General features: G+C 37.1%; 1 protein-coding gene across 5 annotated transcripts in view; it reads right to left on the reverse strand.

The window, feature by feature from the left end:
* The window catches only part of FRS2 (fibroblast growth factor receptor substrate 2), a 111,314-nt gene that overhangs the window by 16,213 nt on the left and 70,296 nt on the right, over nt 1-24,805 (reverse strand). For 3 of the 5 annotated variants that reach the window (XM_032421127.1, XM_032421128.1, XM_032421129.1), the window contains 2 exons: nt 9,339-9,439; nt 499-593 (listed from right to left, as the gene is read on the reverse strand). The exons of 1 other annotated variant lie outside the window; for it this stretch is intronic. The gene's annotated coding sequence lies outside the window, so the exon portion shown is untranslated. The remainder of the gene's footprint in view (nt 1-498; nt 594-9,338; nt 9,440-24,805) is intronic. One more of the 5 variants, XM_032421130.1, reaches the window with a different exon arrangement.

The following is a 24,805-nucleotide window of genomic DNA, read 5'->3' on the forward strand; positions in this document are numbered from 1 at the left end:
GGGGGGGGGATGGGTTAGCCTGGTGATGGGTATTAAAGAGGGCACGTTCTGCATGGAGCACTGGGTGTTATACGCAAACAATGAATCATGGATCACTACATCAAAAACTAATGATGTAATGTATGGTGACTAACATAACATAATAAAATAAAATAAGTAACATTAAAAAAAATAAAAACTGTCCTCAAGGGGGAAAAAAAACGTAACTAAGCTCTCTCAAGAAAGCAACATGGGAAAGTAACCAAGGGTACATTCAAGAACAAAAGGTAGCTACCGTTTGGGAAGATCAATACTGCAGCAAGTTGGCTAAATATTTTAAATTCATAAACACTGCCTTAGTTTAATTAAAGCCATTTGTCCTTATTTGTTGGAGGTGACAGCAAGTCAGGAGGCAACATGACTGCATTCAAGAAAACATAACTAAAATCTCTTGTTTAAAAGAATATAATGTGAACTTAAAGTTTTTTCTTTTTTTTCCTACGGTAAACCTCAACTTACCTAGATCTGGCCATTAATATTCTTAGCCTCTTCTGCAGCATCAGGAGTTTAATCATACTTCAAAATACCATGTTTTCTTTGTTTGCTGACTTAATCTAGAAACAGAAAAAAGTCAGGAATTTCTTACTTCTTTTAAAACAATGATTTTCCTTATGAGACTTCTGGTAGCACTGTTCAATTAATCTATTTCAATAAACTCAAGTATAAAAATATAAGATTTATTTTTAAAGTGCAAATGACACGTATAGGTTATCATTCACACAGTCAAGTAAAAACGCTATCGTCTAAGTTCTAGGGTGTTTGGGTATCAGAAGCTTTAGAAGCCGCTGACTCTGATTCTCCACTACAGCTACGACACTGGACAAACCACTCCTCTACAGTCTCCTCGGCCATAAAATGAGAGGTCAGAATAAACCACCTCCGAAGTTCCTTTCCAGTTCTAATTTCACCGAGTGGCAGGCTAATTCTCCACTTCCAGTCACTTTTCTTAAACCTCACCGTCACTCCTCCTAAGAACAGACTCTTTAGAGTCCACCCACTGTACTTTTTTCATCTACAAGAGCCCTCCAGAACCAATCAGAGGATTCAGTCATCAGGAGACAGTCTAATATGAACAAGCATGCCACACAGTCACAGGATCATGATATACCTTACAGCAATAAATTACAATCTAGAGTTTCAAGAGATTTGCAATGTGCTTTTGGGAAATTCCTGGTCAATCTAGTCCCTTTTTACAACACAGAAAAAATCAAACTCAAACATGGGTGCTAACATTTACTGAATAACTACACTGTATCAGGCATTAGGGGTTTTGCAAATAGTCTCATTTTAATCTATATATTAACTAGAGTTAACAAACGATTGATATCCAAAATGAACATTTTCAAATCATGAACCCACATGCACACAAAATTTTCAATTCTGGACTTCAAACCAATATACAAAATAAGCAGTTTGGCCAGGTGTTTGCTTGTGCCCCTCATAAGCTGCAGCAACACACCTGTTAGAGTGGGCAGCAACCCAGTGCTTCTGCCTTAACACACCCTTCTTTTCTCCAGAAGCTTAATATATATTATGCTTTGTCTTTGGCTTGTAAAATTATCTAGCTAATTCCAACAGAAATCATTTCTCTTATATGAATACATATTGTCTGTTCATCTCTCTCTTCTGGGAGATGTTAGCCAGCCAATTAACTCAGAAAAATCTCTCTTCCTCTTTTTATTCATTCCATTTATAAGCATCTCACAACTCCCATCCTGAAATAAGTTTAATCATAGTAAATATTATTAAAAGAAGTGAGAGTGATCCTTCCATAATCCTAAATCAAGGAAAAGTCTTAAGTTTTGAAATGAAACATATTAAAGAATCAGTGTACCAAACCTACATGTTGGTTTTTGAAAATATTAAAAAGCATCCAACAAAATGTCTGAAAACTGATTCTGTCCCACATTTAGACTTTTTTTTTTCCCTAATTTTCTTTGAGTAAAATACACATAACATAAAATTTACCACCCTATTTTTAAGTGCACAGTTTACTCATGTTAAATATATTCAATACTGTTGTGCAACCACTATCCAGAACTTCTTCCTCTTACAAAATTGAAACTCTGTACCCATTAAACAGCTCATTTCCCCTCCCAACTAATCCTGGCAACTACCATTCTACTTTGTTTTTATGAGTTTGACTACTCTAGGTACCTCATATAAATGAGATCATACAGTATTCACCTTTTTGTGCCTGCCTTATTTCACTAGGCAAAATATCCTTTTTTTTTTTTTTTAAGATTTTATTTATTTATTTGGGAGAGAGAGAATGAGAGAGAGCACACGAGAGGGGGGAGGGTCAGAGGGAGAAGCAGGCTCCCTGCCGAGCAGGGAGCCCGATGCGGGACTCGAACCAGGGACTCCAGGATCACGACCTGAGCCAAAGGCAGTCACTTAACCAACTGAGCCACCCAGGCGCCCTAGGCAAAATGTCCTTAAAGTTCATCCATGTGGTAACAGGTGTCAGAATTTCCTCTTAAAGGTTGAACAATATTCCATTTACACACACACACACACACACACACACCAAATTTTGCTTATCCATTCATCTACTCATAGACATTTATCCACCTTTTGGCTACTGTGAATAATGATGCAGCTGTGAACATGAATGTACAAATATCTCTTTGAGACCATGCTTTCAATTCTCTTAATTTAGACCCAGAAGTGATATTGCTGACTACATGGTTATTTTTTTTTTTTTTTTTTTTTGAGCAACTGCCATACTGTTTTCCACAGCAGCTGCATCATTTACTTTCCCAATGGCAGTGGGCACACGAGTTGCAATTTCTCCACATTCTCACCAACATGTTTTCTGTTTTTGCTTGTTGGTATCAGCCATCATAATGGGTGTGAGGTGGTATCTCAATGTAGTTTTGATTTGTCTTTCCTTAATAATTAATGATCTTGGGCATCTTTTCATGTGCTTATTAATCATTCATATATCTTCTTTGGAGAAATGTCTATTCAAGTTCTTGGCCTATTTTTGAGTTGGAATGTTCTTTTGTTTTGGACTTTAAGAAGTTCTCTATATATTCTGGATATTAATCCCTTATCAAGTATAGGGTTCGCAAATATTTTCTCCCATTCTATGGGTTGTCATTTTAGTCTGTTGAATAACTGTGAAGTCCAATTTGTCTATTTTTGCTTTTGTTGCCTCTGCTTCTGGTGTCATAACCCAAGAAAGCATTGCCAAATCCAATGTCATGAAGCTTTTGTTTAATGTTTTCTTCTAAGAACTGTATTGTTTTATGTGTTATATTTAGGTCTTTGATCCATTTTGAGTTAATTTTTATATGTGGTGTTAGGTGAAGGTCCAAATTCATTGTTTCGCATATGGAAATCCAGTTTTCCCAGAACCATTTGTTGAAAAGATTGTCCTTTCACCATTGAATGGTAGTGGCACTTTTGTGAAACTTTAGTTGACCATATATGTGAGGTTTTGTTTCTGGGTTCTCTATTCTATTCCATTGGTCTTGTAAGTCTATCTTCAGGCGAGTACCATACTGTTTTGATTACTGTAGCTCTGTAGTAAGTGAAATCTGGAAGTGTGAGTCATCCAGTTTTGCTATTCCTTTTCAAAAAATGTTTTGGCTATTTGGGGTCCCATGAGATTCTATATAAATTTTAGGATGGGTTTTTCTATTTTTGGGGAAAAAAATCATTGGAATTTTGATAGGGGTTGCACTGAATCTGCAGATCTCTGAATAGCACTGACATTTTAACAATACTACATCTTCTAATCCATGAACATGGGGTGTGTTTAGTTATGTATTCTTTAATTTCTTTCAGCAATGTTTTGTAGATTTTATTGTATGAGTCTTTTACCCCTTTGGTTAACTTAATTCCTAAGTATTTTATTTTTTTTAACGGCACTGTTCCAGTAAATGGAACTGTTTTTGTAATTTTCTTTCAGGTTGTTCATTGTTAGTATAGAGAAGCATAACAAATTTTTGCATATGGACTTTGTATGCTACTACTTTGTCGAATTCGTTTATTAGTCCTAAAATTTTTTTGCATGGAATCTTTCAATATTTTGTATGTCTGTTAGCTCTAGTTGGTTATGCCCTCTATTTCCTTACTTATAGTCTATCTATTATTATGAGTAGGGTACTGAAGTCTCCAACTACTATTGTAAAACTATTTCTGCCTTCAATTCTGTCAGTTTTTACCTTGTGTATTTTGATGGTCTATTAGGTACATAAGTGTTTATAATTGTTATACCTTCTTGCTCTATTGAATATTTTATTAATATATAATACCCTTCTTTGTCTCTTATAACTTTTTAATTTTATTATTTTTTAAAGATTTTATTATTTGACACAGAGAAAGCACATGTAGGGGGAGCGGGAGGCAGAGGGAGAGGGAGAAGCAGACTCCCCCCTGAGCAGGAAGCCTGATGCCGGGCTCAATCCCAGGACCCTGGGATCATGACCTGAGGAGAAGGCAGATGCTTAACCAGACTGAGCCACCCAGGCGTCCCTCTTATTACCTTTTTAAATTTAAAGTCTATTTTATCTGATATTAGTATAGCCACTCCTGCCTTCTTTTGGTTACTATTTGCATGTAATATATTCTTCCACCTTTTTACTTCCAATCTATTTGTCTTTGGATCTCAAGGGAGTCTCTTGTAGATAGGATATCGTTGGATCATGTGTTTTTATCCATTCTGCCAGTATGTCTTTTGACTGGAGAGCTTAGTGCATTTACAATTAATTACCGATAAAGAAGGACTTCCGTCATTTTGCTATTTGTTTACTATATGCCTTAAGCTTTTTTTGTCCCTCATTTCCTATATTGCTGTCTTCTTTGGTGTTTAGCAGATTTGTTTTATAGTGAAATGTTTAAATTCCTTTCTAATTTTTTCTGTGTATATTCTATAACTATTTTCTTTGTAGTTACCATGGGGATTAGATTTCACATCCTAAAGTTATAATGGTCCAATGTGAATTTATCCTAGCTTAACATCAATAACATACAAAACCTCTGCTCCTTTACAGCTCCATCCCCACTCCTTTCAGTTATTGATGTCCCAAACCTACCTTTATATATACACTGTGTGCCCAAATACATAAACTAATCATTCTTTTAAAGGTATTAGTCTCTTTTTTAAAAAAATATTTTATTTATTTATTTGAGAGAAGAGAGAGAGAGAAAGAGAGCACGAGCTGGGGAGGGGGATGGGTAGAGGGAGAGAGAGAAGCAGACTCCTAGCTGACCAGGGAGCCTGATGTGGGACTCGATCCCAGGATCCTGGGATCATGACCTGAGCTGAAGGCAGACACTGTATTAGTCTCTTATATAGAAAACAAAAGAATTACAAGCCAAAATTACAATACTAGCTTTTTCTCCCCTTTAAAATGTATTAGTTTCTTAATCATGTAGAAAACAAAAAGTACAGTTATAAATCTTTGTTACAATAGTACTAGCTTTTCTAACTCCCCTGTATTTATCTTTAGTGAGATCTTCATTTCTCCATATGGCTTCAAGTTACTGTCTAGTGTCCTTTTGTTTCACCCTGCAGGACTCCCTTGCACATTTCTTACAGGGCAGGTCTAGTGGTAATGAACTTCTTCAGCTTTTGTTTATCTGGGAATGTCTTAATTTCCCCCATCACTTTTGAAGGACAGTTTTGCCAGATACAGAATTCTTGGCTGACAGTTTTTTTTCTTTTAGCACTTTGAATATATAAGCCCACTGCCACCTGGCCTCCAAAGTTTCCAATGAGCAATTTGCTAATAATCTTATTGACGATCCCTTGTATGTGATGATTTGCTTCTCTCTTGCTGTTTCCAAGATTCCTTGTCTTTGGGGTGTGCCAGGGTGGCTCAGTTGGTTAAGCGTCTGCCTTCAGCTCGGGTCATGATCTCGGGGTCTTGGGATCGAGCCCCAGGTTGAGCTCCCTGCTCAGCTGGGAGCCTGCTTCTCCCTCTCTCTCTGCCCCTCCCCCCCACTTGTGCTCTCTCTGTCTCTGTCTCTCTCTCAAATACATGAAATCTTAAAAAAGAAAAGATTCCTTGTCTTTGGCTTTAGGAAGTTTAATTATAATGCATCTTGGTGTGTGTCTCTTTGAGCTAATCTTCTTTAGAGTGCAAAGAGCTCCCTGGATATTTATATTCATGTCTTTCATCAAATTTGGGAAGTTTTCAGCCCTATTTCTTCAAATATTCTCTCCTCCCCTTTCCCTCATCTCCTCTAGCACTCCCATAATATGTATGTTGCTCCACTTGACTGTGTCCCACAGCTCTCTCAGACTCCGTTCATTTTTCTTCAATCCATTTTCTTTCCATTCCTCAGACTTGATAATTTCCATTGTCCCATCTTCATGTTTGCTGACTTTTTGTTCTGCCTACTCACAGCTGCCTTTGAATCTACTGAATTTTTCATTTTAGTTATTGTAATTTTCAGCTCTAGAATTTCTATTTGATTTCTTTTTGTTTTCTCTTTATTTAAAGGTATTTTTTGTTTTCTACATTTTCCTTTAGTTCTCCGAGCATCTTTAAGACTGTTGTTTTCATCTTTCTGTAATATGTCTGTCATCAGGACTTTTTCAGGGACAATTTCTGTTGATTTATTTTTTTCCTTTAGATGGACCATACTTTCTTATTTCTTTGTATGCCTTGTGATTTTTTTGCTGAAAACTGGACATTTTAATCTAAAAATATGGTAATTCTGGAAATCAGATTCTCCCCTTTGCTGTTTTTTGTGATTGTTTTTATTTTATTGATTGTTGTCGGCTGGCTCTGTGCCAACAGTCAGCCTGACAGGTGAACTTAAGGTCTTGTCTTCTCAGATCTTTTCTGGGCCTTTTTCTGGACATGTGAGGTCACCTTCAAATTTTCCCTGTATATGCAGTTGTTTTTGAATGTTGTAGTCTTTAATGTCTGTTTCCCAAAAGGGAAAAAAGAGAAAAATGAATGGGGCAAAAGAAGGTGCTAGTCCTTTAAAATCCTAGAAGTCACTTTAGCTGGAGGGGAGGGGCTTGCAACAATGGGGGAAGGTGCAACAACAATGGTTGGTTGCCCACTTCTTTGTGTGAACCTCTGTGATCAGAAGCAGCAATCAGTGACCCAAGCACAGATCTCTGACATTTGGAAAAGAGGATCTTTTCTGCCTATCTTGGCTCTCACAGGCTGGGTATAAGCTGCACAGGGCTGGGAGGAAAAGATGGGTAGCTGTGCTAAGAGCTGAAACTGACTGAAATTAATCGCAATTTATGTCCAAGCCTTCTGGCACATGCAAGTCTTCAATAACTTCAATAACTTGGAAGTACCAAAGCAGCTATGAAGGATTCTGCCAGTGCAACTGCTGCCTAGGTGGGGAGATAGATTACTGATGTTTCCTGTTCCACCATACTTTTTGAGTATCAATATATATTTAGTTTTATCATTTTATTTCCTTGATTATTAGCACTGCCAAAGTATTGTCAAGTTTTTACTTGCTTTTACTGCTTTTCCAATGCAAATATTCAGCATGTCAGTTGTATCAGGGATTAAAAGACTTTATGGGCTTCATTCAAAAGGATACTTTCTATACCAAAACACATTCTGAGTTCCAAATAACTGATATACCACAGCACTCCTGGAATGAACATAACCCAAATGGATCACAGGTGTCCTGCATTTGACTCTGAAACATGAATGCTTTAGAGACTATCCATGACTTGTTAACTGTCTTTGGTTTCCTCCCACTAGCAAAAGGCTTAGAACCAAAAGGTGATTTGGAGGTAGTGAGAGGAAAGAGGTAGCTATAGACATTATATGGAGCTATAATCTTGCTGTAACATGGATGTTACTTTGTAAAATAGGTATATCAGATCAACTATGACTCCATACTCAAGAAGAATACAATGATTTTACACGAAAATTATCAAGAAGCTAAAAATTATACTAAATATTATCTATTAACACCTTATTTTTCTATAGCAAACTGATTTTAAAGCCTTCACTGTACACTAGACATAGATTCATTTGGATTATCTCAATCTATACAACCACCCTATGAGGTAGGTACTATCATTATATTTGTGTTCCGAATGAGGAAACCAAGGCTTGAATAAGTTAGGTAGCTTTCCCAAGGTATCAATAGCTGATAAGAGAAAGAGCCAAATTAAATCCAAATCTGACTCCAAAGCCCAAGCTCTTATTAATTAATATGTATAAAAAGCTTAAACCAGTGCACGGTATATAGCAAGCAATTAGTAAATGCTAGCCACTGAAATAATAACAATAATTTATTTTAAAACAATGTTTTAGATGGCAGTCAGTCAACCTTTCTGTGCCTAAATTTCCTCATTTATAAGATTAGGATACCTATTTCACAGAGTTATTGTGAAAACCAAATAAATTCTAGCTATCAAAACATTTAGAAAAATATATAGTGTTTAAAAAGACAAGGAATTATTATATCACCACTACAGGTAAAATCCTGTCTCTTGTATTACAAAGGAGCCTTTTGCACTATAAGCACAGAAGCCTAAAAGTTAAGCACTATCCTCATAACAAGAGTTACATTAATAAATTTAGTAAAGCTGTCTTAAATTATTCCAATATGATTCTTGCAGAATGACAAGCAAAGAGAACACTGAACTCTATTCATGAGTGTGATTATAAATTTGGTGCTTAGGAAGGTGTATTTGCTCTTTCAGTTCACTAGCACTAAGGGTGAATTTGGCTTATTCTACAGTAGTTCTGTTCAAATGTAGCCAGGATAGAATATCTATAGTTAGAAGCATAGCAATATAACTCTAAATTTGGGGCACAGCTAACTGCCACATTTAATTACATTAAAACAATCAAGAGAATGACATTCAAAAACCGTGTTCTTTATGTCAGTGGTCTGACTGGTTATTGGTTATGTATTCATTTCCTGCTTATTCTTAACACTGCTATGAATTTTTTATTCTTTATATTATTCTGAAGAAGAGTTAAGAAACAAACAAACAAACAAACAAAAAACAAGCTAAGGGGAGAGATTTCTCAGTATATTCTGCTAGTCACCAAAACCAGAGCCATTCTGAGAAAGGTAAGGACACCTGCAACATAGTTTCCTTGTTAGCTGAAAACTGAAGTACACACAAACACACAAAACCAAAAAAGTACCCAACTATTTTTTAAGCATCTATCCATGAATATGGTTGTATCTGCATATTCCTAAGTCCATATAAGGAGATTTTTCTTCCTTTAGGTTTTTTATTTTACTAGGGACTATGTTGGTGAACTACTTTGCAATTCATAAACATCTAACCACACCACCCTCCTTTTTAAATTCTTCAAAAAATCAATTACATTACTTACACACTTCAATATCTGGTACTTTATTTTCTGGAAACTCTTTATGTCTAATCTAAATTCCTGGTACTGCAATTTAAACCAGATTCCTCTCATTTCTGTTTTCTCTGTAAGAGATAAGTAAAACCAGCATGATCAAGAAAACTTAAGCACATACTTATGTATATTTAAACTGTTAGCAATTCATTTTCCTGTGGATAAATCTAAAATATTAACAAAGTAACATTTCCTTATTTCATATATAGTTGTTTGACTAAAGCTAGCAAAAAATTACTTAGTAGGTAATAATAATTTGTAAATAATTATCAATATTAAGGAGAGAATAAAAGAATAAAAAATTGAGCCCATTAATTTTTCCATCTTCACATTGAAGCATTCAACAAGTATTTCCTGAGCACCAATTCTCTTTGCCAGGCACTGAGTTAAATGCTAGAAAGAAGATACAGACATATTCCCTGATTTCAAGGAGTTTACTGTGTAGTGAGGGAGACAGACAAGAAAATGAAAACAATGAGTTACAAGCCCATAGGCCAGTGCCATCAGAACATCTCACAGCAGAAGGAAAGACAAGTGACAAGAGGCCTCCTGAGAAAGGTAACCTCTAAGTCAAGTCCTAAAAGATGGAGGGGAGTTTGCTAGGGCAAGGGGAATCCAGATCAAGAAGAGTGCAGGCAAAAGCACAGAAGCATAAAAGGATATGGCCTGCTCCAGACACATCAAATAATTCCTTACAGCTGGAATGTAGGGTATGCATGGGAAAATATTAAGAGATAGGTAGGAAGACAGGCTCGTGCCATTTCATGAAGGGCCAGTTTGCTCTTCCATAGTTCACATTCTCCCTTATAATCTTGAAGATGCCACTAATGTCTTACCAAAATACTGTCCTATAGAAGCTGAAAATTTAGAGTCTGTACAAGGAGATCTTCTAATTCCTAAGAATTAATTCCTAAGAATACAATTAATAGTGTTTTACTGTTGTCTATGATGCCCAAAGTCTAACCTATCAATCACAGCATCCATCTATAAACATAAGCATTCTCCCAACAACATCTAGACCTGCCTACAGTGAATGTCACTATAGGATGATGACCTAAACCTCAGCTACTCCTTCAAGACCCTAAAAAAGTTACCCACTTTAACCTCATATTTCACACTGAATTTGAAAAAGTCATTTTCAATCATACATTCTGACTTTTAAGAATGAAATGAAAGAATCTATAGCTGTATCTTTACCATTTATCTATCAACAATTGTATGTGTGCACTTAGCAAAGAGTCACAAAATGGTACTAAAATGGCTTGATAAAAATAAAACAAGTGAGGGCGCCTGGGTGGCTCAGTTGGTTAAGCGACTGCCTTCGGCTCAGGTCATGATCCCGGAGTCCCGGGATCGAGTCCCACATCGGGCTCCCTGCTCAGCGGGGGGTCTGCTTCTCCCTCTGACCCTCTTCCCGCTCGTGCTCTCTGTCTCTCATTCTCTCTCTCTCAAATAAATAAATAAAATCTTTAAAAAAAAAAATAAATAAATAAATAAATAAAACAAGTGAAATATTAAAATGGAAGATGATATAAAACACCACTTTGCCTTTAATTATACTGCTCATAATTCAATCCTGGAGTGATCTATAACCTTGGAATATACTTATACCTAGAAACCCTGGTGATGAAATTTATACAATTAAGTCTGAGTGTCCATAATACCTGACCTAAGATATAAAAACAGAACTACAGATGTGCAAACCCAGCAGATGAGTCACTCTGCCTTAGCTAACTCAATAATATAATCAGTACCAATGGCAACAATCCCAGCACCTTCAATCATAGGAAAAAGTATCATCAACCTTGGGAACTCTCAAAAAATTCTCAGTTTAGTACTTTATGTTGTGACATAAAAATATGTACAAGGAAATCAAATACCATCCTCCAGTAACATCAAAGTGATGAACATTCTATATAACAGATTGCATAGCTCTCTCCACTAAAAATCCACAGACTGCACCACAGAAAGAAGACATATAATTGTAAGATAGCAGTAAGAAAGTCTAGGCATTCTCCAGAAAAGATCTATCACTAACTCTGAAAATTGGAATAAATATATTTGATCTTACAGAGCTAGTGCATTCAATTTTCTCTAAGTACTGTATATCAGAATTCCATGTTCATATTCTTCAACTCAGTCATTTCTATATATTAATTCATACAACTGTGTCAAATTAACAAACGATTGCTTAACCCTCATAATAAACCTCTAGTTTATAAATTTCCCAATAGAGAGTAGTTTACTAGCCCAGATTGAACTCTAGCATAATAAATATTTAACCTATGAGGTTTCACTAAACAGAGCAACAATAAGAGGTAAAACCTAAATATGAATTTTACAGTATTTTGCTTAGTAGGGTACACCAAACAGTTCTTAAAAGGCATCTGGCTTAATTCTGTGAAACAACAAAACACTAAATGCAAGCCACTCTACCTTCAAACCTCGTGTTAAATATGAAACTTATTCAGTATCAATCAAGTTGTAAATATCTACAAAATAATACAAGACATGCAAGAAAATCTCTAGGTATCTTCGCTTTTTCTATTATATGCTTAACCTAGAACTAAATAAACATTAATGAAGGATATCAGAAAAGGAAATAAAGTGGTAATTTTCAAAACTGAATATTTAAGTGTATAGGGAGAATATACCCTAAATCTGTATTTCCAAACACAGGTGGGTATCATGCTAGTACTAGACTCATATTAAAAGGCTAAATATCGGTTTGTGTATATAAAATGTACACATACAATCTGCCTAAAGTAAGGTTAGGCAAATGCCACGCAACTCTAAATAACCTTCAAAACAAACTGCTTCATGAATAATTCATCAGTTTCTGCATTTAACTCAACCTAAAATGCTCTTAAACTTATTCTCAAAGGAAAATAAGCTTGATTATTTTCTACTTTTAGAGCAATGTATTCAAAATTACTGTTAAAATCTAGCATTAAAATTACCCGATTCAAGTACACCACTAAAAAAAATGGTTGGTGTGTGTGTTTTCTAACACTCCTCAACCTCACAAAATGCCACCCAACACACAAGGCTAACCAGAAATATTTACATCAGAGCACATCTATCCATTTGATGAGCTCTTATAGGGCCATTAACAAGCATTGCTTAAAGAACACTTAATGACAAAAAAAAAAAATGTTCATGGTATAAAGTTAAGCAGAAAATAAGAAAAAAACTGTTCTTTTAAAATACAATATGGTAGCCAGTGTTAATTTCTTAGTTTTGAAGTATGTACCATAGTTTGGTAAGATTAACATTAGGGAAGGCCAGGTAAAGGGCATATGAGAATTTCTGTACTATCTTTCCAACTTTTCTGTGATTCTAAAATTGTTCTGTAAAAATAAAGTTTATGTTAAAAATTACTCTTTGTGCCCAGCAGCAAATATAAGAGGCTTCTTGTTTTAAAAAATAACACTCACACTTATTTTTTTCTCTCCCACCCCTACACACAACACATAAACCCAGAAAAAAAGACTAGACTAAAACACACTAAAATATTAACATTTGTTCACTGGCAGTAGGATGAAAAGCAAATTTTTCTCTTTATATTTTCTACAGTGAATTGCTTTTATAATCAACAATAAATTATTAACTAAAAAATATACAAATCAATACTTTATTAAAAACTTCTTTTGAAAGAAAAGTTATAAATGTCTAAGCAGAGCCCAAAGGCAGACTGCATACAAAACAGGTTAGGGCAGAGTGTGAAGGATGCAGTGGCCAAGGGAAATTGCCAGGAGTATTTAAGTAGGCATAACCTAATTAGTAAATGCTGGAAACCTGCCAATACACAGAACTTAACATCCACTCTGAGGCTAAAGGTGCTCACAGCCAGCAAAGTTGTGCTCAGAATTCACATGTCTTAGAGGAATGTCCTGAAAGGCTCCCGTAATACTAAGGATTTGTGGAGATATATAGCTTGCGTTTATTTCAAACAAAAATAATGCAGTTGGGGATGCCGGGCTAGCTCAGTTGGTGAAGCATGTGACTCTTGATCTCAGGGTTGTGAGTTCCAGCCCCACATTGGGTGCAGAGATTATTTAAACAAATAAAATCTTAAAAAAATAAATAATAACAGGGCTCCTGGGTGGCTCAGTTGGTTAAGCGACTGCCTTCGGCTCAGGTCATGATCCTGGAGTCCCAGGATCGAGTCCCCCATCAGGCTCCCTGCTCAGCAGGGAGTCTGCTTCTCCCTCTGACCCTCCCCCCTCTCATGCTCTCTCTCATTCTCTCTCTCAAATAAATAAAATCTTAAAAAAATAAATAAATAATAACAATGCAGTTGTACATCTGGTGCACAACTGCCCACTGAGAGCTTCTAGAAACATTCTTCAGTACCATGATGTGCTCTTTAGGTATTTCTCCTCTACTTTTTTCCTTCTCTAGCACCTTCCTACAACCTATGCCCAACCCTTAGCCCTAAGGCCTACAAATGTAACTCCAGAATGATCAGGATCTAGAGACCATGGGATTACACAATCAAATCCTATTTCAGATGTCTGAAAGGTATCATAAAAGTTATTATTCTGATACCTTCAGGGCAAAATATGTTCTAGAACTCCATTAAGCAATAAGAGGGGAAACTAAGTCAATAACAAATGTTTCCCACTCAAAAATGAAAAAATAAAATACATTTTGTCCCTTAGAGGAAGTGCCAGTAGAATCAAACAGACTGCATTTTGATAGAGTTTCTTCCAAGCTGTAATCAGGCTGATTTACCTGTAGCAGGCTGGCTGTCCCTACTAAACTAGCACGATGCGGCCAGTTCCGGGTTTTGTGTCATTTTTTAAAAAGTTTTTTAATTCTTTGTTTATGGTCACCCTCATTCTCAGCTGATAGTACAGCAGGTCCTAGAACTGTCACTTAATCATGCATGTGCATTTTTTTTCACTCTTGAATCCTTGTGGACTCTATAATCGGATAACTAAGCCTATTAAGAATAGGTGCAAAATAAAGCCCTGTACTCAGAGACAAAGGAATATTTTATGTTAAAATACATGGTATTTACTTCATGAGCTTTATTACAACAATTTTAAGCATTAGAAGCCTTTTTTGCTTACTTTCTAGTCGTAGTTATGTTTAAGAAAATAGAGGTGACCAAAAAAAGATCCTCAGGTATGGAGGCCACAATAACAATGTATTACTGCTGTTGTTATTATTTTGAATACCAATGAAGATACATACTGTTTTTCATCAAAGCTAAGACACAACTGAGTTTAAGGCTGATATTTTATACACCACTAAGAAAAAAAGGTGCCAACTGAACTATGACACGCCACTGATTGTAAGAGACACCTAAATTTCTATTAATAAAATTGGAAAAAGTCTCTTAGAATCAAAGAAGTAGGGGTGCCTGGGTGGCTCAGTCGTTAAAGCGTGTGCCTTCGGCTCAGGTCATGATCCCAGAGTCCTGGGATCGAGCCCCACGTTGGGCTCCCTGCTCCATGGGAAGCCTGCTTCTCCCTCTCCCACTGCCCCTGCTTGTGTTCCCTCTCTCGCTGTGTCTCTCTCTGTCAAATAAATAAATAAAATCTTAAAAAAAAAAAAAAGAATCAATGAAGTATAGGATACAGTCAATGAAAACTATCAACTCATTACAAATGACACTAGGGAAGTATGTTAAAAATCTTTTCTTTGCTCCCTCCCAGATGCTAGAAGATCATTAGAATCAAGTGACAGGATTTCAGAGTGTCCAAAACCCAATGTTCTTTTAAGCCTAGATAAATATTTGTCTAGATTACAATCTTTCAGTGCAGACTGCTGGGTACTCTTTTCTTCATTCTTCAAATGGGGAAATGAAGTGAAAAAATGAATCAAAATTTTACTAAAAGCCAAATTTAGAATTTTTAGCTTCCCTGTCTACCACTTTAATTAACAAAGACAATATGCACTCTTTCCCTAAAGGTTTCATTGGTTTGTTCTCCTTCAGTTTTACCTTGATCTTAAACTCAGGATATCAATCATCCAAGGTCAAGGTAATTCTGAAGAGCTATCTTCAAAAGTACAGCTAAGATCACTGGGGATATTCCCTTTGAGCACAACTTATGATAAAATATAATTTTAAAGCAATGGTGAGAATATTTCTTTCTTTTTTAAAGGCAAATGTGGAGGAAACAAATGTCTACAGAAAACAGTGAGAATTTCTAAGATGTTTTACTCTGTCTCACTTTCCCAATACTTTTTCACCAGTTCTGGCTGAAAATCTATCACTTTAACTCCTTTTTTAAAAAGAAATCTGTGAACTTAATTAATTCAACGGTTAGCTACAAAGAATATTAGTCTCATATAATTAGGTACATGTAACATTCTTGTCAAAGCCTTGCAAGTTTTCTACATGCAAACTGCAAATGTGAATTCTCTGAAACTAAGAGCCCTGCTAAATAAGGCAGAATGCAGCTAAGGCAAGATTTTAATTCTCATATAATTGATAAATGGCCTAAGACAGCTCTGCTTTCTTAATATATTTTAATATACCACATCAGAATCTAAAATAAAAGGTTTTGTTTCTAGCATTCTCAATTCCTCCAGCAGAAGGCAGTATCAATCTCTGATAAGGCCAGCAAGGCAGCATGACAGAATGAAAATATCCTGGGCTTTAGGGCAACAGAAATCTGAATACTTATCTAACCTCTCTGAATCTATGTTTCCTCATAGGTAAGTTAAAAACACCACCACCACCTACCTCATAAGGTTGTTACAGGTTTGGAGGCTGTGGCAGTAATAACAATTGGGGGCAGGGTCTGAATTAGGGTAGTGAACAATAAAAATGGAAAAAGATGGATTAGAGCAAAATATGAAAGTTAGCATCAATAACACCTGATGACTGATTAAACTGGGAAGGAAAGCAAGACTCAAAGAATGTACATTCACTGACCTGGGCTGGGGAATACAGGAAAGACACAAGGTTTGGAGAAGCAGGTAAGCTCAGTTTTGAACACATTGCGATGCCCATGAGACATCTAAGTGGGAACAGGCAACAGGCAAACAGAAATACAGGTACAGAGGTGGGAAAAAAGATCTGAGATGGAGATATAAATCTAGGTCATCAACTTATGGATGCAAGGCATGGGACAAGATGAGACTGCCCAGTGAGAAGAAAAGACCTACAGAAACTCAGAAACACCAATATTTAAGGGAACTGCAGAGGAAGGGAAGTCCACAAAACAGATTGGACACGCACTGTCCAAGAACGCAAAAGAAAATCTCGAAGAGGGTCCTATCACAAAAGCCTAAGGAACAGAATGATTTGAGGCGAGATGGGATAAGATGCAGTGTCTCATCGGTAAGATTGCAGAAACCATGGAAAGTTCATTTGAACAAAAGAATATTTAGCAGTAAAGAAAAGCAAAGCAGAAACAGTCAGCTGTCATCAAATTTCTTTCTGCTTCATGGAATAAGAGACTTCACTTGCTCCTGAAACAGAAATTAGACCAAAGCACAGAAGTCTGTGAGAATAAAACAGACTTCATCTTCTAAAAAGAACGGAGTTCCCAGTCACTAGCAAGGTTCAGTAGATTCCACTACTGGTCAAGAAGTTGATGAGATGACTTTGACCTTTTTTTCAACTGAAGTAATTTTCAAGGACTAAAGTACATCTGAAACACCTGCATTAAAAGAACAAAGGTAAAGATACAACAAAAAAGCTCTTAAATATTTAGAAATATAAAGTAATGGCTCTATGAAGTTTTAAAAATCATTTTCAATTAATTCTAAGAAAAAAGAGAAAGGCTTTTTTTTTTAATTTATTTAATTTAGAGAGAGAAAGAGTGTGTGTGTGTGTGTGTGTGTGTGTGTGTGTGCACATGAGCAGGTAGGAGGGATAGAGGGAGAGGGAGAAAGAGAATCTCAAGCACTCTACTGAGTACAGAGCCTGACATGGCGCTCAATCTCACAACCCAGAGATCATGACCTAAGCCGAAATCAAAAGTCAGACGCTTACCCAACTGAGCTACCCAGGCACCCCAAGAAAGGCATTTTTAACCTTCTGAGTCCAAAATAAAACATTTAATATGATATAAAAACCTGTAGAAAGTCATCCAAGATGGTGGCATAGGAAGAGCCTGAACTTACTTCCTCCCGTGGACACACCAAATCTACAGCTACATATGAAAAAATTCCCATTAAAAAAGAACTGAAAACTAGCCCTCTGAACAGCTCCCTCCAAAAGGGATAAAAGGGCCACATCAAGTTAGGTAAGTGCGGCAGAGACATGGTCTCACCAACTATCCTACCTCCTCACCCCCCACCACAACCACCCACAGTAAGAAGTAATCTCACAGTCTGGAGCCTCTCCCCAAGGAGTGAAAAGTCTGTACACCACTTCAGGCACCCCAACCCTTGGGACTCATACCAGAGAGACAAGTCCCCAAAAACATCTGGCTCTGGAAACCAATAGGGTTTATGTCCAGGGGCCCTGGGAGCTGTGGGGATCCTGAGATACTCCTTTTGAGGGGCCTGTGGGTGGACTCACTTAACCCTGGATCCCGTGCAAAAGCAGCAGTTTGACAGGTAACTGAATTATATGTGAAGGAGACGTATTTACTAGTCTTAAAGTATCTGCTAGAGGAGCAAGAACCAGTTGGGACTTTCTCTGGGGAGAAGAGGTATGAGCAAGTGCCATTTTTGTACTCTCCCTCTACCTTACCATTGCAGGCAGGCACATGCGGACACGGCCTTGCCAAAGCCACGGGCATGCCCCACCCCAAAGTTCTTTCCTTGCCTTGCTAAAACTGCAGGCTTGTTCTATCCTTGGCACTCTCTAGCAGTCTCATAAAGCCCACGGGTGAACACAGTCCACACAGGGGATGCCCCTTGACCACCTGGCCCTGGAAGCCAAAGGGCTTGCATTTCTGGACTCCACAGGACTATAAATATCAGAAACACAGTTCTAGGCAGGTTATTACACCCAAGGCACTGCACAAACAGCAAACAGAAACACACCCTCAGTACCAGGAGGTACAGGCTTCAGGTGTGCCACACACCTAGAGGTTACAGAGGTGCTCTCAGGGAACGTAAGCAGGGAGGCACCATCCGTGTGCCCTCCCTTGGCTGCACCACAGATCACTGGTACTTCCCAGAAACGAGCTTACCGACTCCTCTGAAGCCCGGATTTTTGCAACTGTGGCCCAGGGGACACCTCCAGATCTGCTGGTCTGGAAGTCAGCAGGGTTTATGAACTGCAGTCCCTCAGTACTGTATACATTTGCATACTTTAAAAGCCTGAGGATCTGGCTTCCAATTGGCCTGAAACCAGGTACTGATTGAGATCACTCCCTCTGGAACACTGGCAGGTCTTGGCACATCCTCATCAACTAGGACCTGCTGAGAGTAAATCAGGCTACCCAGACAATCACAAAGGTTTGAGAAACAACCAAGAGCTAGAGCAAGGTTGAACAATAGGTTCACCTAGGTTCATCATCTACACAAGGCCACTCCTTCAAGACTGGGAGAGATAGGTGATTTACCTACTACATAGAAACAAATACAGAAAGACAAGCAAAATGAGGAAACAAAGGAATATGTTCCAAATGAAAGAACAAGATAAAACCCCAGGAAAGACCTTAATGAAACAGAGATAAGTAAGATAATTTACCTGATAAAGAGTTCAAAGTAATGGTCATAAAGAAGCTCACCAATCAGGAGAAGAATGAATGAACACAGAGAGAACTTCAACAAAGGGATGGAAAATATAAGAAAGTACCACAAAGAAGTCACCAACCTGAAGAATATACTATGAACTGAAAAACACACTAGAAGGGTTCACCAGCAGACGAGATGAAGTAGAAGAAAGGATCAGTAACCTGGAAGACAGAGCAGTGGAACTCACCCAAAGAGAGCAGCAATCAATCAATCAATTAAAAGTGAGGATAGCGGGGCGCCTGGGTGGCTCAGTCGTTAAGCGTCTGCCTTCAGCTCAGGTCATGATCCCGGGATCCTGGGATCGAGCCCCACATCGGGCTCCCTTCTCCGCAGGAAGCCTGCTTCTCCCTCTCCCACTCCCCCTGCTTGTGTTCCCTCTCTGGCTGTCTCTCTCTGTCAAATAAATAAATAAAATCTTTAAAAAAAAAAAATAAAATAAAAGTGAGGATAGCTTAAGAGACCACTAAGACAAAACCAAGCAAACCAACATTCATATTATAAAGGTCCCAGAAGGAGAGGAGAGAAAGAGAAAGGGGCAGAAAACTTACTTGAGGAAATAATGGCTGAAAGCTTCTCTAGCCTGGAGAAGGAAACAGACATCCAGGTATAGGAGGCACAGAGAGTTCCAAATAAGATGAACCCAAAGGGATCCACACCAAGACACATTATAATTAAAATGTCAAAAGTTAAAGATATGGAATCTTAAAAGCAGTAAGAGAAAAACAACTTGTTACATACAAGGGGAACCCTAATAAGATTGAATTTTCAGCAGAAACTCTACAGGCCAGAAGAAAGTGGCATGATATATTCAAAGTGCTGAAAGGAAAAAAGTTCCAACAAAGAATATTCTACCCAGGCAAGGATATCATTCAGAATTGAAGGAGAGATAACAAGTTTTCCAGACAGGCGAAAGTTAAACTGACCTTACAAGAAATGTTAATGGGACTTATTTAAGCTGAAAAGAATAAGAAAAGAATAATAAGAAAACACAAAGTAAAAATCTCACTGGTAAAGGTGAAAACACACAAAAGTAGTAAAATTAATTATAACTATGATAATTTGTTAAGGGATACACAAAATAAAAAGATGTAAAATATGACATCAAAAAACTATAATATTAAGCCACAAAAGATAATAAAAAAAAATTTTAAACACAACACTAAAAAAATGCATCAAAACACAAGGGAAGAGAAGAAGAAAGGATGAGAGAAGAACTATAAAAACAGCCAGAAAACAATTAATAAAATGGCAATAAATACAATAATTATTTTAAATATAAGTTAACTAAATTCTCCAATCATAAGACAACAGAATGGCTGAACAGATTTTTTTTTTTTAAAGACTCATCTATATGTTGCCTACAAGAGACTCACTTCAGATCTAAAGACATACACAGACTAAAAGTGAAGGGACGGAAAAAGACATTCCATGCACATGGAAATGGAAAGAAGGCTGGTGTAGCCATACTCCTATCAGACAAAACAGACCTTAAAAAGTGTAATAAAAGACAAGGTTATTACATAATAATAAAGGGATCAATCCAACAAGAGATATAACATTTATAGATATTTATGCACTAGCATAGGAGAACCTAAATAGAGAGAGAAAATATTAACAGGCCTAAAGACAGAAATTGACAGCAATACAATAGCAGGGGATTTTAATATCCCACTTGTATCAGTGGATAGATCTTCCAGGCAGAAAATAAAGGAAACATTTATTTAAATGACACATTAGACCAGATGGACTTAACAGATACATACAGAACATTCTACCCAAAAGCAGCAGAATACACATTCTTCTCAAGTGCACAGGGAACATTCTCCAGGATAAATCATATTTTGAGCCACAAAACAAATCTTAACAAATTTAAGAGGACTGAGGGGAGCCTGGGTGGCTCAGTGGGTTAAGTGTCTGCCTTCACTCAGGTCATGATCTCAGGGTCCTGTTGAGCCTCCCTGCTCAGCAGGGAGTCTGCTTCTCCCTCTCCCTCTGCTCCTCCCCCCAGCTTATGTTTTTCCTCTCTCTATCAAATAAATAAATAAAATCTTTAAAAAAAATTTAAGAGGACTGAAATAATAAGCTTTTTCAACCACAATGGTATGAAACTAGAAATCAGTTAAGAAGAAAATTGGAAAAATCGCAAATGTGTGAAAATTAAACAACATGCTACTGAGCAACCAAGGGTCAATGAAGATACCAAAGAGAAAATTTAAAAAATATCTTGAGACAAATGAAAATGGAAATTCAACCATCCAAAATCTGAGATGCAGCAAAAGCAGTTCTAAGAGGCAAGTTCACAATGATACAGGCCTACCTGAAGAAACGAGAAATTTCGATCTAATTTTATACCTAAAGGAACTAGGGAAAAAAAAAAAAAGAACAAAGCTCAAAGTTAATAGAAGGAAGGAAATAATAAACATCAGAGTGGAAATAAATGAAAGAGAGACTAAAAAAAACAATAGAAAAGATCAATGAAACTAAAAGCTAGTTCTTTGAAAATATAAACAAACCTTTACCTAGACTCACCAAGAAAAAGACTCAATAAAATCAAAAATGAAAGAGAAGTCACAACTGATACCACAGAAATACAAAGGATCATAAGAGACTACTATGAACAATTATAATCCAACAGATCGGACAAAGAAGAAATGGATAATTTTAGAAACACAACTTCCAAGACTAAATCAAAAAGAAATAGGAAATCTGGATAGACCAATTACTACTAAGAAGATTGAGTCAGTAATGGAAAACCTCCCAACAAACAAAAGTACAGGACCAGACTTCATTGGTAAATTCTACCAAACATTCAAAGAAGACATTAATATGTCTCATTTTCAAACTCTTCCAAAAAGCTGAAGAGGAGGGAATGCTTCCAACTCATTTATAAGGCCAGCATTAGGATGTACTAAAACCAAAACCACCACAAAAAAAGGAAGTGAAGGGCCAATATCCATAATGAACATAGATGCAAAAATCCTCAACAAAATATCAGCAAACCAAATTCAACAATACATTAAAAGGATCATGCATCATGATCAAGTGGGATTCATTCCAAGGATGCAACGATGGTTAAAATCTGCAAATCAATCAATACGATATACCACGATAACACAGTGACAGATGGAAATTAGACTCATGTGGTAACTTTGTGGTGTATACAAATACCAAATTATGCTGTATACCTGAAACTAACATATCCTATACCAATTTTACCGCAATTAAAAAAAAAAAAAAAAAACTTTCGGGGCACACCTGGCTGGCTCAGTCGGTGGAGCATGCAACTCTTGATCTTGAGGCTGTGAGTTCAAGCGCCATGCTGAGTGTAGAGATTATTTTTAAAAATAAAATCTTAAAAAAAAAAAAAACAACTTTTAAGTCTTAACCAAATTTTATGGTTGATTTTTAGTTGTAATAATCCTGTTTAGTTTAATGTCATTAAACTTTCCATTTGACCCTCCTGAGCCACTCTGCTCTGTTCTCTATAAGCCTGACCTACATGGAATGCCAACAGATCAGGTTGGCTGCGGCTCCATTCCCCACTAAAGCTTTTCTGATGGCTCCTATCAGGCAACCCCCCTCCTGTAAGTATGGCTCTTGCTGGTTCGGGTGCTCATTCGCTCCCCTGTCCCTTTTAGATCTAGATAAGAGCTTCCTGCTACTGCTAACTAGCCTGGTCATCATTCCTTGCTGGTTTCCTTTAACCTGTCTAACTTTGCAAATAATCCCATCACTGAATTCTTTTCTATTACACTTGTCAGTGTCCTGTTTCCTGCTAGAACCCTGATTGATACAAGTTGCTACTGATGTTTTCAATACAGTAATTATATAGTGCCCTCTAACCACTGGAGAAAACTACCTTATGAGAAAAGAGCCATGGTCACCAGCTTTTACATTTCTTATTCAAAACAACAGAAGGGCGCCTGGGTGGCTCAGATGGTTAAGCGTCTGCCTTCGGCTCAGGTCATGATCTCAGGGTCCTGGGATCGAGTCCCGCATCGGGCTTCCTGCTCCTTGGGAGCCTGCTTCTCCCTCTGCCTCTCTCTTTCTGTCTCTCATGAATAAATAAATAAAATCTTAAAAAAAAAAAATATCTAAGAAAGTAAACTAAAAATTACCAAACTAAAAATAAAAGGGAAAAGGATTTTTTACAAATTTTTAGGGAAAAAATCTCTTTAACTTCACTAAATTTTATTATGATTAATACCCCCAAATCTTGTAGTCATCCTTGACACCTCACTCTCTCACTTTCCAATCTATTAATCCTTTCAGATCTATCTTCAAAATATATCCCAATTTCAACCACTGCCTACCATCCCTACCACTAATTCTCTGGCTCAAGTTACCATCATTTGTCTGAATTTTTGCAAAAGGCTTCTAATTAATCTCTGCCTCTGCTCTTGTCCTGCTCCAGTCTTTTCTCAACAGAGCAACCAGATTAATCCTATCAAAAAGTGTTACTGAGGGGCGCCTGGGTGGCTCAGTTGGTTAAGCGACTGCCTTCGGCTCAGGTCATGATCCTGGAGTCCCTGGATCGAGTCCCGCATCAGGCTCCCTGCTCGGCAGGGAGTCTGCTTCTCCCTCTGACCCTCCCCCCTCTCATGTGTTCTCTCTCATTCTCTCTCTCTCAAATAAATAAATAAAATCTTTAAAAAAAAAAAATAAAAAAAAATAAAAAAATAAAAAAAAGTGTTACTGAATTTTTTTAACGATAAAAAATCATGACTCATACACAAAGTAAAATAAATATATGTCCAAGATATTATTTAAGTCATTCACTAATAAGGGAGTCATTAAAATGTTACAACTGGTTCAAAGAAAAATTCCAAGACCCACACACACACAAAGAATAAGGAATTCTGGTGTGAATTTACAAATAGATGTAAAATGGGTACATTCACAGGGCAATAATCAACTGTATTCCGCCGGACACAATTAATTTGCACTCCTATGAATGAGAATTGTTTACGTTTTTAGCAGTTTTCTACAGATTACAGAATTGTAAAGTAACTCAAAGAAAATGAGACAGAGATAAACCCGATGGATGAGCAATATAAAAACATGCTCATCATTTTTTGCCCATCTCAAAGTTGTTCACAACTTTTCCCGACAAAACCTTGCATGTCTCCTTCTATTCCCCTACAAGTAAAAAATTAAAGACTTTTTAATGGCCTGCACTACAAGATCCCACATATTTTAGTATTGTTTCCTGCCCTTCCTTCCCGCTCCACTACTGATCTCATGTACTAATTCTCCCCCCGACCCCAATCTGTTCAACCACACTGGCCTCTTGGCTGTTTCTGAAAGACACTAAGCATGTTCCTACTTCAGGCCTTTGTAACTGCTGTCCTATCTGAAACCGTCTTCCTACAGTTACCTTTGCTCCCTCACTTGTTTCTGGTCTTTACTCACAGATCAATTTATGAGAGGACTTTCCTGAGCACCTTATATGAAATAGGTAAACCCCTGTGTCACAATGGTACTCCCTTTTTTCCCTTATACTGCTATATTATTCTCAAATGACTTCTTATTACCAACTAGCATGCTACATATTGACTCGTTTTTGGAGTCCCTGTTGCTATCCTTCATAGACACCACAAAATATAAACTCCATAGGAGGGCAAAGACTTTGTTTTCTTCACTGCTATATCCCCAGTGTCCAAACAGTGCCAGACTGACATACTAAATGCTCAATAAGTTTCAGTTGAATGAATAAATAGGTACTAGGTAATGTTTCACAATCACAACATACTTACTGATAAATTTTGCCCCTGAATTTC

The sequence above is a fragment of the Phoca vitulina genome, unplaced genomic scaffold, assembly GCF_004348235.1.
Source record: "Phoca vitulina isolate PV1807 unplaced genomic scaffold, GSC_HSeal_1.0 scaffold23, whole genome shotgun sequence".
In the NCBI taxonomy this organism is placed as follows: Eukaryota; Metazoa; Chordata; class Mammalia; order Carnivora; family Phocidae; genus Phoca; species Phoca vitulina.